We start from the raw sequence: 18,033 nt of genomic DNA on the forward strand, positions 1-18,033 counted from the left end.
TGTGTGTGTGTGTGTGTGTGTGTGTGTGTGTGTGTGTGTGTGTATGTGCGAGTGTGTGTGTGTGTGTGCGTGCAGCCCAGTGGAGGGACTGGATCTAGTGTTGAACTGGTGATTAAAAATTGAGAGGGTTTGAATGACACCGATGAGAGTGTGTCGGAGCCAGGTGCGATCGATAGCGCTCTGGGTGGCGTGCACTGTGCGTGTGCGTGTGCATGTGTGTGGACCATAAACCATGCCATCCCAGGTCTCCAATGGTCAGCAACCAATGTTCTCTATCACCAATAAACATTTCACATCAGAATGATCTGTAATATGAAGCAGCCTGTATTTTCCAATGACATTATTTTATGCAGTGTTGGGACTTGCCCCAAGGTTATATTTTCAACCAAAATTGTTTTCCCTCTGTGTCCTGTACTTAAAGATGAATGGACGTTTGGTCCATGTGTGCTGGTGACATGACCCTACAGAGGGGTTCCAGTTTCAGCGCTCTCGTCTCAGTCCGAGAAGTGCTTACTTGGCGGTGGCCAGGTGGCCTGTTCGATCTGTTTCCCTTTGTCTGAGGTAAAGAAGTGTCTGCCCTGACTCCCTGTGCTGTGAGGCTGAGGTAACGAAGTGTCTGCCCTGACTCTCTATGCTGTGAGGCTGAGGTAAAGAAGTGTCTGCCCTGACTCTCTATGCTGTGAGTCTGAGGTAACGAAGTGTCTGCCCTGACTCTCTATGCTGTGAGGCTGAGGTAAAGAAGTGTCTGCCCTGACTCTCTATGCTGTGAGTCTGAGGTAACGAAGTGTCTGCCCTGACTCTCTATGCTGTGAGGCTGAGGTAACGAAGTGTCTGCCCTGACTCTCTATGCTGTGAGGCTGAGGTAAAGAAGTGTCTGCCCTGACTCCCTATGCTGTGAGGCTGAGGTAAAGAAGTGTCTGCCCTGACTCCCTATACTGTGAGGCTGAGGTGTTTGCCCTGACTCCCTATGCTGTGAGGCTGAGGTGTCTGCCCTGACTCCCTATGCTGTGACGCTGAGATGTCTGCCCTGACTCCCTATGCTGTGAGGCTGAGGTGTCTGCCCTGACTCCCTATGCTGTGAGGCTGAGGTGTCTGCCCTGACTCTCTATGCTGTGAGGCTGAGGTGTCTGCCCTGACTCTCTATGCTGTGAGGCTGAGGTGTCTGCCCTGACTCCCTATGCTGTGAGGCTGAGGTAAAGAAGTGTCTGCCCTGACTCTCTATGCTGTGAGGCTGAGGTAAAGAAATGTCTGCCCTGACTCCCTATGCTGTGAGGCTGAGGTAAAGAAGCATCAGCCCTGACTCCCTATGCTGTGAGGCTGAGGTAAAGAAGCGTCAGCCCTGACTCCCTATGCTGTGAGGCTGAGGTAAAGAAATGTCTGTCCTGGCTCCCTATGCTGTGAGGCTGAGGTAACGAAGTGTCTGCCCTGACTCTCTATGCTGTGAGGCTGAGGTAAAGAAATGTCTGCCCTGACTCCCTGTGCTGTGAGTCTGAGGTAAACAAGTGTCTGCCCTGACTCCCTATGCTGTGAGGCTGAGGTAACGAAGTGTCTGCCCTGACTCCCTATGCTGTGAGGCTGAGGTAAAGAAATGTCTGCCCTGACTCCCTGTGCTGTGAGGCTGAGGTAAACAAGTGTCTGCCCTGACTCCCTATGCTGTGAGGCTGAGGTAAAGAAATGTCTGCCCTGACTCCCTATGCTGTGGTGCTTCTACAGCATATGTGTTTGGGGGAGAGGGATATACAAGGCTACACTAAAGCCAAGATCTGGTAGTATGGCTTCGATCTGTTGTCGGGGTAGACCACATTAGCATAGTGTAGTCGGGCAGGTTGTGGTAAAAGGCTGTGTATGTGCGCGCATGTGTGTGTGTTGATTTGCCAATGTATGAAACTAGGTGTGGGGTAATGATGGTCTGAGGACTTGTGAGGAAGTGACAGAGAGAGACAGCCTGTGTGCTGCAGAACAAGCCTCTCACGTGGGCTTTGCCTTGCTCCAGGCAGGGCCAGGGTCTGTGTAGGTTATACAGATTGTTTGCAGACACACACGCACACGCCGTTACGCTTGAACTCAACTCCAATGCAATGTGGGAATAGCATGATTTGTGGCACAAGTGCAAACCCGTCGCTGAGCGGTTTCCTAATGTGCCTGGAGAGACTGGGATCTCCCTCTCTGGCGAGTTTATAGATGACTGGTGTGTCTATGCCTGTGTGTCACAGAGACACAATCCACCCATCTAGTTCCCTTAACAAGCCTCAGGTCAGGCTTCCTGGCACTCATCTACCCTTAAGCACAAGTCAAGCTATTAAACAGATGGAGTCAGTACTGAGAACGTTTTTTTCCCCCCGCTTTATTTAAACTACTCCAATGTAGCTAGTCAACCTCGGATATTCAGCATGCACTATTAGGATAGCAGCAAGAGTATGAGCTTCTAGTAGCTTTTTACCTAGTCAGTACCAGGCCAGTCATATAGCTGGGTCTTAGTAGCTATGCTCAAGTAGCTGCAGACAGAGGGAGTAAAAAAGGAACAGCTGAACTCAGAACAGAAATGAAGCGACTAGCGAGGTCGGGTGGTCGTAGAGCAGAGCGCATCTTAAAAGTGAAAATCATTTCATTTTCTTCGTCAAAAGACGGCAAACCCAGGCTTCGGGAAGTCCCGTCTGCACACAACAGCAACAGCCCCGAGCCCTTAGATGGCCAGTGATTCATAGGAGATATGGGCACGTCACAGGGCACGTCCCAGGCCAACTCCTATGGGACGGCTGTGGGTTACAAGGGGAACGGCGGTAGAGAGCTTTCTATTAGGAACAGAGAATGAAAAAGCATGCTTACGCCCAAAGGCCTTTTACCAACATTCATGTCTGGGATTGGGTTTTTCTTTTCTTTCAGGGGCAAGCGGATGTTTTTTTTTTTTTACACAGGATAAGTAAGGATGCACATTAAATAGAACCTTTTGAATTTTGTTGTATAAAAGTGAGTGTCTGTATGGTGGCTTTTAACAAGGCATGGAGTACAGTACATGTGACTGCTGGAGTGTGACCAGTCCACCCTATTCCCACCCTTGATTGTCGGCATCCTTTGCTGTATATTTCTAAAAAGCGGAATAGTATGGAGCATCAAAGGTGTGATAGGTGGTGCATGTGTACGTGTTAAAAGCAAGCCTCCTTGACTGGAAGCTTCTTGGATGTGCCCTGTGCTCTACCACCACCTGACTCACTGTGATGTGTCACACTTAAATTGTGCATGCTGGTGTACTGAGCATCAGTCATCAGAAGACACCATTAAAATATATCTGCTCCGGATTCTGATCCTGTCTAGTGTTGTCTCTCCACAAACATAACTCACTTTTGCTTTCAGCCTGGTCCTGTCTAGTGTTGTGTCTCCACAAACATAACTCACTTTTGCTTTCAGCCTGGTCCTGTCTAGTGTTGTGTCTACACAAACATAACTCACTTTTGCTTTCAGCCTGGTCCTGTCTAGTGTTGTGTCTCCACAAACATAACTCACTTTTGCTTTCAGCCTGGTCCTGTCTAGTGTTGTGTCTCCACAAACATAACTCACTTTTGCTTTCAGCCTGGTCCTGTCTAGTGTCGTGTCTCCACAAACATAACTCACTTTTACTTTCAGCCTGATCCTGTCTAGTGTTGAGTCTCCACAAACATAACTCACTTTTACTTTCAGCCTGATCCTGTCTAGTGTTGTCTCTCCACAAACATAACTCACTTTTACGTTCAGCCTGGTCCTGAAACCACACAGAGACTGCCAAAGTCACCCTCTTAGACAGCCAGACACACAGTGACCCCCACAGCCTTGTTGGCCCCCAGACAACCTTGATGTGAGTTTTTGGTTTGTGGATATGCAAGTTTGCAGTGTGTGTGTGTGTGTGTGTGTGTGTGTGTGTGTGTGTGTGTGTGTTGGGGATACTGGAAACCACTTTTTCTATGGGTAGACATTAGATATTACTACTCCAATAAGCTGATAATAAGCATTTGCTGAGCCTACTATTATTTTTGTATCACTTCTGATGAAGTGTAAACATTCAATCTTTCCATCAAATTCCATTAAACACAGTGAGAATACAAACATGCACGTGCACTCTTAAAAAAAACCCAAGCAGTGAATTTAAACAGCCGTGCGTGGACATAAATAGTTTAATCTGAGGTCCATAAATCATATGGAGAATGTACATTTGGCCTGGGTAAGGCCTTCAAGTTCACACCCGGATTCTGTAAACATGTTTTTTAGCCGGTCGCGTCGAGTCTTAAGAGACTGCCGGTAATCAAAAACAATAACCGCTCTAAGCGTAAACTCTTCAAAAAGTCCTGGAGAAGTATGAAATAATAATCTGTGTGTGGCCCCTGCCGAATGCTGAGAACGCAAACATTTCACAATAAAGTTGTTTAAATAAAGGCTTTGGCATAGATGACTGAGAGATAGGACATGCTGTCTTAATTACACACGGCCATAAAAATAAACCGCCGGTACAAAGTATGACTCTCCGTTCAACAGGGTTTAACCTATAAAATGTCAGCGAGGTGTGTACTTCAGATGTGAGAGGGGATGTATTGTTTGGAGAGAAAACAACAGGCTCTGAAGGAGAAAAAAATATCCCCCCAAAAAATAAAAAAAATAACAAAAAAATAGACTGTACAATCAACAAAGAGAGCAGTGTTTACTCTGAATTTAAAGACTTTCAGATTCTTCCCCCACCATTGCGAGGCATTACAGAGAGAAAATAGACCAGCTAAGCACCCCGTTTATTGTTCTTAAACTCTGTGAAAGGTAATATGCTTTAAAGGCACAGTAAATGTATTGGTATTGCTGGAGTTTGCGCTTATGGACGGTGTAAGTGAGTAAAGTTACATTAGCCTTTGGAGAGAAATAGATTATTTTTTCCTGAAGCATGGACTTAAGTTTCTACTGCTGGGTGGGCCCACTCCTCTTTAGCTGTGTTAACATAAGAATAGAGGGTTGGCTAGAGGGTGAGGAGGGGTTAGCTGGTTTAAATGATTCTGCGCCTCCGCTGCTGCATAGCAGGGGCTGTTGTTATCCACTTATAACATCAGACGTTCACTCTCTCTCTTTTACTCCCTCTGTTTCATATTCCTCCCTCTCTCTCTCTCTCTCTCTCTCTCTCTCTTGCTCCCTCTTTTCCCATCTTTGCTCCACTGTGTCGTAGAGCAGTTTGGGCATCAAATCGGGGGCCTATATACTAGTGTTATTTAGTAATGCCTGACTCAGCCTTGGCACACCTCTGTCCCAGATCTCCTCAGGCGCGTGGCCTACAACGTGACGCGGCGTCACGCCGGCGTGGAATTCTCAACCCAGGAGAGGATAAAAACGTCTCTCCTGTTCACAGCCAGAAGGCCCAGAGCAGGCGTACACACGACACAAGACAGGAACTCTTAATCACGTTTCATCCTCCAGTCTTAAAGCCCTGGATCTGAATGGTAATTCACCTTAACACAAGCTATAGTCTGGGGGCGTGGAGGGGACCGGGACACTCTTAAGCATGGGGGAGGAATGCAGTTAGATAGAAATGTTTGTATATGGAGTGCAGGGATGGTGCTTAAAGACATCTGGATGCGATGAAATGCCATTCGTCTAAACAAAAGTGAGCCCCGTCTCTCTGCCTAGCAAGCCACCCAACGTGCGTTCTGCTTTTACTACATGTTTGTGCAATATTTTCGAAAGTACTACGTTGAAAAATATTTCATTGCAACAGTATTAAGCTTTCCAACATGAGATGGTTTTCCTTGCTCCAATTTCCCCCTAGATAAACACGGAGGCCATTGGAAATAGCTGTGCACTTGATGAATGACTGAAAAGGCATACTTTATGACTGAAAAGGCGTACTTTTGTGCTGGTCAAAAGAAGAAAAAGACCAAAAAGCGTTGTCATCGGATTGACCTTTTAGAATAACAGTAATATTCTTTTCAACTTCTGTAGCGCTATTCATTACATAAGGAACCTCAAGAAGGACGAGCAATTTAGAAAACAACAGCATCGTTCATGAGATGTAAGTTCATGGATCGAGTTGTCATCAGAGGGAGGTGGTCAATGGGGGAGATCAAGCAAAGATGGTCTCCGGACCGTCATATATAAACAAGCTCGGAACATCGGAGGCCATACCAAGTGTTAACTTCTTCTTCTTTTTTTCTTGTTGTTGAAATGCATGAGCTAGTTCTGTGCTCCCCCCCCCCCCCCAGATCTGGACATCAGCTAAGTTGTACAGTGCTACGGCATATCCGTCAAGATCGATTTCACTCCCTATTGTTCCACATCGTTGGTGATCTGCAGATCAGACCAACTATGAGAGAGAGAGGGAGAGAGAGAGGGAGAGAGAGAGAGAGTAGGTGGAGAGGTGGCATGCGTGTGCATGAGGAACACACCTATGGATTTATCAGCTCTTTCGTTCTATTTAAACAAATAGTGTTGGAGCCTTGGAAGGCAGTGTAGGGACATGCCTAGGATAATAAGCGTCATGGAATCTAATCAGATTTATAAGAGGAATTGATTGTTGTGTGGCAGGAGGAGCAGGAGTGGGGTTGGCAATAAGCTGAAATTTAAGTGTTAATTTTTATGCTAATCCGCTGGCATCTCCGTGTGATGCAATTTGGTTCCCTGCACCGCAGATATGAAATTGTCCTGCTCACAGAGAAAATGTCAGCTTGCCAGACCCTGAAAGCTTGTTATTTATTAGGTATGTTTCTATTAGTATGTGTCACAGTTGTTAGAGAGCCACGTGCATGCGTATAGACACGCGCGTGCGCGCGCGCAGCACGCGCACACACACACACACACACAAATACACACACACAATGGTGCTTCATGCTTGTTCCGCCCAGCTCTCGGCCTTAAAATCGTCTCAGCTCACTGGCTGCAACACTGGGGCATTAATGTATTATCATATATCGGGTGGTCCTTGCCCTCTGGACAAAAGGCTATTTAATACAATTTAATGACATTCCCAAGCAGGAGAAAGGGAGGGAGACAAGGAGGCAGAGCCTAGCTGAAAATAGCATCTGTGTTTCTCATGGCTCACCCATGCAAACATTTCAGCTTAAGATGCGTGACTTCTCTCCTTTCTCTGGCAGAAAGGGGAGAAAGAGGGAGAAGCTAATGGCAGGGAGAATTAGAGAGGAAGGAGAAGTCTAAATATGAATATCCATAAAGACAGTGTGCTGTAATCCAGGCCTTAATGCTGCGTACAGTAACATGTCACAGACGGCATTGCTCTCCAAAGGCCGTTGAGTGATCCATTTCCACAGTCGCACAGTGATGTCATCCGCACGAGACAGCAGAGGGACAGTGACAGCCAGGCGCTGTCTTTGGGTTTCATCCAGCTCTGACAGCTTCCTGTCAAGGCGCCGCTCTCCTTTGAAACACCTATTCTCTCCGTCTCTCGTGTTCAAACTGTTTCTCACTCTGTCTACTCCCCATTCACACTGCTGTTATGTGTGCCAGGCCCTGAATCCAGTTATATTGTACACTGGGCGTAGTAACAGAGTAAAAGGTTTGGATGCAATTCACATATAGGTCAATTAAATGCACCAACATCTGCTCTCTCCTAACAATTTGCATATAGTATTCATATGTTAATGATGTCCCTTGTTTTTGTGTTTGTGTGGGTTTTTTTCTGCAATTCCTCCCCTCCTCCCCATCTCTTTGTAAAAAAAAAAGAAAAAAAAAAGAAGGTTCATGCTTCCTAAAACCGGATACAGCCGTCCTATTTTTACTTCCCCTCTCACCAACGCTTAAAGGAAAGAGTTTCTTGAGCAGACAAGTGCTGGGGTTGTTCTGTTGCCATGCCCCTGATTTCAAAAAGAAGAACCCTTTTACTGTAGTGGGAAGGCCTCCCTTTTCCAAAGCAGCTTAATGCCTTATAAATCAATGATGAGACAGATGGACCAGCGATAATCTATTTAGAATGCCTCACAGCAAATATTGTCGTACAGATGATTAGAGATTGAGCTATTTTAACTCGCCCCCTTAAAAAAATCTTCTGCTCATTTTAGTACTTTGAATTATAGGGGTTGGGGGGGGGGGCTTCACAAATTTGGTTCTTTGAAATAAATCTCAAACATTAGAAAAAGGGTCTAAAGTGTGAACGTCTGAAGTCTGTCTTCTCTTTGTGGCGTTATGGGTGGGGAGAGGGGAACAAAGAGCATATGAAGAGCGTGGTGGTCTGTTGCCAAAACCATAATGACAACGCATGTTTCTTTAACCAGAAAAGGGGGGTCCTTTAATGGAATTGTGTCTGAGGGTGTAAATGGCAAAGCTAGAGGCCTCAGTCTCTTTTATGGTTGATGGCTCCCGATTTAGCGTGAGGAGGAGGAGGAGTGAGAAAATGAAGTGGAGGTTGTCAGATGTGGCAGCTGCTTGGAATCCTGATAAATATAAGCCCTTATTGATCGGATGAAAATGAAAGATCCCAGAGTGCCGTGCAGTATTTAGCATCTTGTCTGCCGCGCGTCAGCGATGGCCTTGCCTTGGAGGGATAGATTTTCAGCCCGCTGCAAGGCACGGCTTTGATTTCATCTTTAACCTTTTTCGGCTGCATTTCCTTGACCTCTGCGCATCGCTGCCTTTCAGTGAATTTGTTACATTTCACTTGACATCATCTCTCTCTCTCTCTCTCTCTCTCTCTCCCCTGTCCCTCTCTCTCTCTCTCTCCCTCTCCCTCTCCCCCTCGCTCTCTCTCTCGCTGTCCCTCTCTCTCTCTCTCTCTCTCTCTCTTTCCCTCTCCTTCTCCCTCTCTCTTTCCCCCCCCCCCCCCCCCCTCTCTCTCTGACAGGACAGAGACACATCCTTCTAGGTCGGTCATCATTGCTGTGTGCTGTAGTGACTCAGTGGCAGTGATCTGCCTGGGTCTCCTCGAACCTGACAGACAGGCTCCAGACCAGTATGCAGTTAGTGTGTTAAGGTACGCCCCCCCCCCCCACACACCCACCCACCTTCTGTTACACACTGTCCCACTGGCACAGCTCTATCACACTCACATCGCTCTCTCTCTACGTTGCCACCATAGGCTTCTGCTAATGCTTGTAACTTGTTACAGTATGGATTGTGATAATCTACCATAATCATCAGCCATCTAAAAACACACTGAATGTCATTCAGTCCCCACACTGAGACATGTCTGTTCCAAATGTCCCCCTCCCCTTGTGCCACCTCTCCAATGTCACTATACTTCCACTTCATGACTACCCACCTTATTTCTTTTTCATGTATAAGAGCTAGCTAGCAATATAACATGGAAAATATGGGACGAATCATGAACAATTTATGTTTGGCATTAGTGTAATTGAATTCTACTCGTATATCACAGGGAGACGTTTCAGGCTTGAATTAAACGAGAGGTATGGATCCATGAAAATAAGGCTCCCTTCCTTGTCTTTTGAACAATGCTCCCTTACTCTTTTAGATGGATGATAAATTCCCTGTGAGGGAGCCTGCAACAGCTGTTGGCAGACAGGCTAGATATGAGAATAGCAGCATAGGATGAGCGAGCATTAAAAATTAATACGCTATTTAGCCTAGGTGTATTTTAGGTATTTGACATTTTCATGTCCGGGACAGACTCAATTTATTCATAGTGCAGGAAAAAAAAGAAAGAAAAGAGAAATGGCGAGGAAAGAACCGTAAGTGAAGGCCGTTCTGTTTTTATGGTCACTCCTTCCCTACAGTAGTGATCCGTGTGAAGGCTTAAAGCACACTGTCTGTGTCTATGGAGGAGACTAAAGCTCGTTATGACTGGAGTAATAATTAGCACACTGCAGAAAGGAAATGATTTGCCTCTTAAGCCCCCGATATCTTTCTTTTTCTGTGATTCCTTTTCTTTGCTTCCCTTACATTCTCTCGTAACACTGACTGGGAAAGCTACACACACAAAAAAAATAAAAAAAATAAGCAGGGATATTGGGTAGTGTTCTTTAAAAAAAAAGCTGGTAGGGTAGCTAGCTAGACCCAGGCCCCAGACAGTGAAAGTGGAAATCCCAGACCTCGTAGTGATTAATTACTAATGCTCCTTTCGAACATCTCCCATATCCCTCACGATCTAATCGCACTGAAATCTAAGACATGTCCTGTAAGGAAGGATCCGACTATAAGAGCCACCTCACTCAACCTCCCTCCCTCCATCTATGTCCCTCTTCCTTCCGCTGGTCTGACTCTCACTCTTTTCCTTTCCCTCTCTCTCTGTCACTAGCTTTTTCCTTCTTCTCCACACACTATTCTACATGTATCCTTTGACTCTTTCTCTCCATATGTTTCTCTTATTGTTTCTTCTGTACCCAACCCCCCCCCCCCCCCCCTTCTTTCTTTCATTTTCTCACGCTTCCAATCGTCATATATACACTGTTATTACCCTGGGGAATATTTAGCAGTAAGATGTTCAACAACACATACCACCCTCTAGTCTTAACTCCGAACACAAACCTGGAAGGCACAAACTGGAGAAGCATGTGTAAGTACACTGTGATCACGAGGATAAAACAGAAAGCTTTTATTTAGCAGTTTAAACCTATTACGGGATCGCTAAATCTCAAGCCTGGGATAATTTTCGGAGATATCTCTCCGACTACAAAGAAAATGGGAATCGAAAGCCGTTCAACATTTAAAGGAGATGGAGGCACTTTGAAAGCAACAGTCTCAACAACGTCCTTCATTTTCAGATTTCATTGATTTCACATTGCTGGAGTTCAATGCTACTAGTGCTTGAGACAAGGGCCCGCGTTACCTGCAGCTTTGTAGAGATACACTCATAGAAAATGCTAAACATCTGAAAGCTGTCAGTAGAAAATATCCTCAATCCCTCAGTCTCTCAGAAAAAACCCCAAAAATGACAGAGAAACATGTCCAGTGTTCTTGTGTAATCAGTGACATAAATGCCCAGGATTGATTGATCATTTTTAGCCTAGCCGTGTGTTTTTGTGAAGGGAACATGGAGTTCTTGCTGGAGTGTGACAGTGCGACATATGCAGATAGTTGGCCTCCCTGGGTCTATAGGGGTTTTCCAGGGAGCTGCTTCTCTGCGGCGCGAGGGTTTCAGTGTCAGAGCCAATGTGCCTTTGAGGCCGTATCCTAGCAGATTAGCGTCTCTCCTTATCATTCAGATCAAGCCCTGCTCCCTTTGAAAACATATTGTACATATCTACCCCTCCCCTCCCTGCCGTCGTCCATGACAACAATCTGTAGGCGTGATGTCTGTCTCGGAGGAGCGGTGGGAGCCCTTGACAGATAGCAGGTCTGGCGTTGGAGTCAAAAGCAGGCACGTCCGTCCTCCTCCCTACCCGGTACAGGGGAGAGAGAGAGACTGTCAGACGACAGAGGGGACCGAAGGGGGCTGGGCTGGGGGGCCTGGAGCCCAACACTCAAGCCCTTCATCATCCTCCTATGATAGCAGGGGGTAATTGATATATGGGCACAGCCGTCTCTTCCCCTTCGCGTGTTAAGGTCGACTTATCTACATTTCACCCCTGATTTCTCCACTCCCATTATATTTCCTAGATATTGACTGACTGGTGAGGGTGGTGTGTGAAAACAACCCCAGAGAAAAAGAAAAGAAAAGTGCTTTTATTCCGGCGCCTAACCCTGCCTGTTATCAAAGTAACTTTGAGCTTATTAGCAACAAAGGGCCTTTTCCCCCCCCCCCTTCCTGCTTTGTGCGGCCGTGTACGCCAGCGCTTCCTGAATTAAACTGCTGGCTTCCTGTTCTTTTATATGCATGGCCACATCTGGGGAGCTTGCTCACAGCCCTGCTGCCTAATAACAATCACCTTCCCTTTCAGTCCCCCCTGATTGTTTCTAATTCACTCTGACAGATAGTGGCTGACAAGCCGCCCGCGCCTCCCTCCCTCCGTGACCCCGGATCACTCACCGCACTTATAAGGCCTGTCATTTTTAATATTTGATTTCATTTTTAAGTTATGTGTTTTACCCAGATGATGAAATCAGTGTTTAACTGAACACAAAATGGATCTCCCCTCTGTCTTTTCATCTTCAATCTCTCCCTTGCTTGCCCTCTTTGCCTTTTCTCTCTCTCCTTCTCTCCTCTGTTTATGGAGATTGGCGGAGGGGAGGATATTAGAGATAATATAGGCATACAGACACAGAAATGCGCACAGCCACAGACAGACACACAAAGGCACAAAACTCACAGACACACGGACACACTACATTTTACACTGTGATCTGCCAGTGGGTATTATACATTTTCTCGGTATCTAGAAGTCCAGCAACAGGACTTGATGCGTGGCCATTGACAAATATCCGATTTTGTATATGTCCTCAGGCCTGCAAGTTACTTAGTTTCCGACATTCTTTGCTTTCCATTGATTGCCAATAAAGGTGTTTAGACATGGGTAAAATGCATATCAGGTAGAGTAATCACTAAACGAATGGATAGATTCATCGACAGGTAGATGGATGACATTTTGCAGGGCGATCCATGCAGTCCCTCAATAAAAAAACACAATTTAGAGTTAAATGAAAAAAAGCAATTACTTAGTTAGCCGGTTCGATAGTTTGCTACCCACATACTTCACAGAGCTTTATATATATAGAGAGAGAGATAGAAGAACAAGAATAAGAAGACCAGAGAAAGAGAGAGATAACCTTGTGCCCGCTACACCCACCGTCTCAAATAGACACATCCACCGTCTTACGAACACGTTGACTGTGTATTCCGCTCACAACAACAAGACAACATCTCCCAAACTCATCCAGGCACCAACTCATAAACACTCTGCACCCCCTATCACCCCAACGTACCCAGACACCATCTCAAATACACACCCACTTCATACCGCCAAGGCATTGTGTCATTCCGGGACACGACGGTGCCTTGGGCATGCCCGATTCCATTTTTTTCTCTCCCAATGACAAAAACAGAACTAATTGGAGTACCACTGCATGTTTTCACTAAAGGCACAATTTAATTACATTTGAGCTGGGAATGAGTATTTTGGGAACGTCATATGTTCGTTCAACAAATGGAGCGAACGAAAAGCAATATTTGTTTTGCTTTGATTAGCAAACCGGCAGGGTAATTTGTTAAGAAAGGGACAGAAAATCTCTGTTTAACCCCCTTCCCCCCGAACAGACTCTCACCCCCCCCACACCCGTTCCCGACACTGTCCCTACAATGTGGAATCATCCTCAACCCCCCCCCCCTTCCTTAAGCCGTTTATGCCCTATCTTAAATGTTAATGAACTTTTGCCCCAAGCATTTTGACTTTGGACCGCTGTCTCCAGTCTCCAGTCCCTAATCTCTGTCCTTTTGTGGCATTTGATAAATACTTTATTAATAATGTAAAGAGTATTGTTTTCTCCAAGGTTGTATTAATAAACATGAATGAATGTATTTGTCTTCGCCAAAACATGATTAATGCACATTAGCCTGTGTATTGCACACGCTAGCTCTCACCCCCCACTCCCAAAAAAATGACCCATCAACATAAAATATTTATGGCATAATATTAATGGTTTTGTAAAGAAAATAACAAGTTATTAATCCTCTGATTAACAACTGATTAACCTTTTTATTAAACACGTGATCCGTGCATCGTCGATTCAGGATATGTCGCCTGAGTGTGCTGCAGAATAATTATTTTTGTGTCTTTTCTAATTGCAAAAATCGCATGGCTGAACTGTTGTTTTTTTTTTTTTTACACACGCACACACACTTACACTTGCTCACACAACGTGAGCTATGCAGTCCAACTGCAGAAATACAAAAACATTGGCCAAATTCTATTGCATGAAGCGAAAGCGACTATATATAGCAGCAGCTCTTTAAAACAATGGGGTTTAATTCACATATCCGTTTATTCCACAGTTATTGGCATGCTGCGGGAAAGCACAGAGAAGACACAAGGAAGGACAAACGCTTTCTTTTCTCTTTTTTTTGTTGTTGGTGTTTGCTCATCTCTACGCTATTGTGTGTATTTTTAGTCCCCGTCTCAGTCCTTTAAAACACAATTATGTTATGTTTTGAGACATGCCAAGAGTGACTTCACTCTTGGAGAAAAAAAAGGCGTTTCTTTGGTGCCGTGATCTACCAGGTGCTTATGCAAGTAGGGCTTTTTCAGTGGACATTCACTTTAAAGAATTGGTGAAGTTTTTTTTAGGGATTGGCTTGTTAGAAAAACAGACATTCCCATAGCAGTCCAAAGAGAAGTACTAAAAGTACTACCAACTCTAGACTGTTTCTCATAGGATATTTACAGGGGTGTTTCGAAAGTAGCTCTCTGTAGTGTGCATATGAAGTAGGTAGGTAAATAACGTGACAATAGACATTATTATTAACATTTCTTTATTTCACTAATGATAAAAGCGAATTCTATAGTCTTTGTGAGAAGGCTTTGGCTTAGTGCTCAGGCCTCGGGCGCAACTCAGGGACAGTCTACAGTCCTGGGTCCTGGGCCATCTCGCAAACTCTTTTCTTTTAATTCATATCTTTGTTTAAGCATGTTTTTTTTTTCTTCATACACCCTGCCTTTCATTCTGGCCCTTTTCTTTAGCGGGCAGAATCCATCAAAGCCCAATGTGTTGTGAAAGGCAACAACAATAGGCCTCTTTGTGGAAAGATGTGTGAGGGGATAAGTGTGTTGGGGACACTTGTTGTTTTTTTATGGCCTGGTCTTATGATGGATCGGTGCTTGTTCGGCAGGGTGTCTTTGTTCGCTTTCTTCTTTCTCAAATACCAATGGAAGATTTCACCTTCAGCGACTTTCCCTTCACCCCCATCTCACTTTGGACTTGCTCTCTTTCTGCTCTCCTTCTATCTCTCTCTTTAATTCGCCTGTCTCTAGTCTCTCTCTCTCTCTCGCTCACACACTAGCCTCTATCTATGTCTTTCTGTCTTTCTCTCTCTCTCTTTCTCTCTGTTTCTCTCTCCACCACACAAACTGGCCGCCTTGGGATTCCTCGCAGTCAGTCACACACCCCTCTAAAAACAATTATCTTTGAACTTGCTTTTAGTGCTGTTTGTCCTAATTACAGATCATTTTCTCTGTCAGATTTCTACTTTTATTGCAGTTTTGCCCTGAATGTTGATCCTATTGAGGTTCAACCTTATTTTACTCCCTGGAACACCCCTAAGACCTGGATTCATCACATATCCCCCTAGGACTTCTCTCTCTTTCTCCCTCTTCAAATTCCGTTTTTTTTCTCATCATTTTTTTTAATTTTTTTTTTTAAGATATAATTTTTTTTTTTGTATTATCCAAATGAATTAGTGGGATCCCAAAATACACAGAAGGACGTATGGTTCGTCCCAATTTCTGTGTTACGGTTCACATTTTGGGCTAGGATTTTTTTTTTTTTGCTGAGGTATATCTCTGTAAGACATTGGATATCTCAGTGCCACTTGGGATTCACTATGTATTTATAGATCGGTGGTACAGAGGTGGACTTCATAGTAATTAAAGACGAGTAAAGGTGGTTAATTCCTTCCTGTGCGTCGTTCTGTTAACTATTTATGAGACGGTCTCGACTGAAAACACACGCACTGTACAGGCGTGCACCTAAGCTTCTTAAGGATGCTTGTCACCGTGCAGACGCCACACAACATGTGCTGCAGTTGCAGAGAGAGGTTTAGATATGGTGCAGGGCTTTTTGAATTATAACTGAATTGTGTGGCAGATATGTTCATGGGCCGGGTCAATGACCGTCTATGGGATTAGTATCATAAAGTGGTTCTAGCCTCAATTTATTTTTTGAACCTTTATTTAACTAGGCAAGTCAGTTAAGTACAAATTCTTATTTACAATGATGGCCTAGTAACAGTGGGTTAACTGCCTTGTTCAGGGGCAGAACGACAGCTCCGGGATTCGATCGAGCAACCTTTCGGTTACTGGCCCAACGCTCTAACCGCTAGGCTACCTGCCGCCCCAATGAGCGTGAGAAGTCCTCTGCCCCAGATGTACGGTGAACCTGCCCTACCTGAGGGAAAGACTGCGACATACAATGCTGGAATCTGACTGTCCCAAATGCCGGTGCGTGATGCAACCGCTCACAATCGGTTCAGGATGAATCATGTCATCGTTCATCATAGTGACAGCACTATAGCACATTTCCTGTACTTGACTTAAGTAGTCGGTGACACTCCTCTGTTGCATGTTTAGGCAGTTGCTTTCCTGACTGTCTAATCACACAGGATGTCTGGGATTGTTTGGCCTTGGACTATATACTTGAGCTTTTCTTCTCCAATGAGAATACAGCAATTAAATGATGTCTACTATGCATTAATTTGATACAGTATATGGATCCTAAAGACACACTTTTCGCTATTTTTGCTGACAATTAGAATTAACTTGGAAAAACAAATTATTTCCTCCCACGCGCTCTGACTCGACTGTTCAGTCCCGTCTTGTTGTGTTCCGATTGGTTTCTTAACAAAAGGCAGAGGAGAAGCTCTTTACGTTCGCTCGGTGAGTGAGCGATGGCAGTTTTTTTGAAGTACCTCCTCGACGCGACACACACTCGAGAGATGTTCATTTATTCAGGGCACAGTGTGAGATAGAGAGGCAGCGCTCTCCTCTCCTCCCTCTCCAGTGGCCCGCCTGCCCGGACGCCTGGCCCGCGGTGGCCTGAACTTCCACACCGATTGATGGCCCCATGTAGACCCCCAGCTCCTCCAAACTCCCATAATGCTCAGGGAGTGCATCTTTACACACACACACACACACACAGGGCCTAATTGAATTACATCCCCTTCAGCTCTGGGGTCCTCTACTGAAGGAAAGAGATGGTCTGTTTCACTGAGACTGAGCTACGGAGTCCTAGTTCTCCCAATGCCTATCATCCACGTTAGATGTGTCACCAAAACAAATGGAGACATAATGCAGGCAGGCAAAGAGATCCGTCACAGTGACTTTGGCAGTGGTTTGCGACTGTTTCAGAGAGTTTCTTCTTGCACCGCCACTGTGCTCCTCATCACAGAGAGCGCTGGTGACAGCCAGTGAAGGCTGCTTTGTTTGTGTAGTCGTCTGCTCTCTTTAATGAGCCATTTATTGTGTGTTTTGTATTCGTCGTGTTTGTATCGTTTTTTCGCTGGTTGAGTTTCGGAAAGAGAGGCCTTGTCTTCCCGGACTCCTTTAGAAAGTAGTCGAACCGCCCTGAGAGTGACTGGGGCTGCGTGTTTGGAGCACGTCAAGTTTCGACGCTCCGTCGCTTTTAACCGTTTCCCAAATCAAAGCATCAGAGCTGCAGTCAAACTCTCCTCCTCCTCCTCTTCGTCTTGTCTCGCCGTGTGCCTGAAGCAGCGCGGCTCTCTCCGCAGCAGGGGAAAGGCAGGGCGGCGGGTAGGAGCGGGACGGGGGGAATGTAGCAGACTGTGACACGTACCTGTCAGCAGGTACTCCAAATAATTGGTAAATTACTACCGCGGGATAGGAGGAATCTCTCTTTTCTTTCTGTTTGATGAATATTTGAAGTCGTAGAACGACGCCGCGTGTTTGGCTCGGAGAGTCGGGCTATCACGCGCATCGAGGAAGAGGAGCAGCTCTCGCACGGAGAACAGGAGGGATCCTACTGTACTGCTTAGTGTAGACAGACACTGAACAGGGAGCACGGGAGCACGGCGTGGAGACCGTCCTCGTAATCGAAGCAGGTCTGAACTAACAAGCAGCATAAACGTATACATTGAGACAGTGCTCAACTAAGTGACATATGCTCTCTGTTACACACACTGGCTGACACTGACACGCCCGCACACTACGCTGACATACTCACTTCCACCCACTTGGAAGCGAGACCCTTTTTTCCATTTTGAATGGATACCATAGAAAGTTCACTTACTCAGTGGACGAATGTGTTTTAACTTTGGGGAATCTTCACTCCCTGCCAATTCGATGGGAGCCACTGGGCTCTGTTTGTCCGTTAATGAAACATCTTCACGTTGCTCTTTCGTCGGCCTCAAACTCACTTTGCGCCACAGTCAATGAAACCCCTTAGGGCCGCTCTGGGCATAAAAAGACATATAACGCGTTTGACATTTCGGCTCACTCGTGTTAGGCACACCCATAGAACACT

At 45.5% G+C, this 18,033-nt stretch overlaps 1 protein-coding gene across 7 annotated transcripts in view; it reads left to right on the forward strand.

The window, feature by feature from the left end:
- LOC115202936 (zinc finger protein 536) overlaps positions 1-18,033 on the forward strand; it is a 180,385-nt gene that overhangs the window by 48,043 nt on the left and 114,309 nt on the right. For 5 of the 7 annotated variants that reach the window (XM_029767116.1, XM_029767117.1, XM_029767120.1 and 2 more), the window contains one exon: positions 8,792-8,920. The exons of the other annotated variants lie outside the window; for them this stretch is intronic. The gene's annotated coding sequence lies outside the window, so the exon portion shown is untranslated. The remainder of the gene's footprint in view (positions 1-8,791; positions 8,921-18,033) is intronic. 7 annotated transcript variants of the gene reach the window in all.

The sequence above is a fragment of the Salmo trutta genome, chromosome 12 (genome assembly GCF_901001165.1).
Source record: "Salmo trutta chromosome 12, fSalTru1.1, whole genome shotgun sequence".
NCBI classification, from domain to species: domain Eukaryota; kingdom Metazoa; phylum Chordata; class Actinopteri; order Salmoniformes; family Salmonidae; genus Salmo; species Salmo trutta.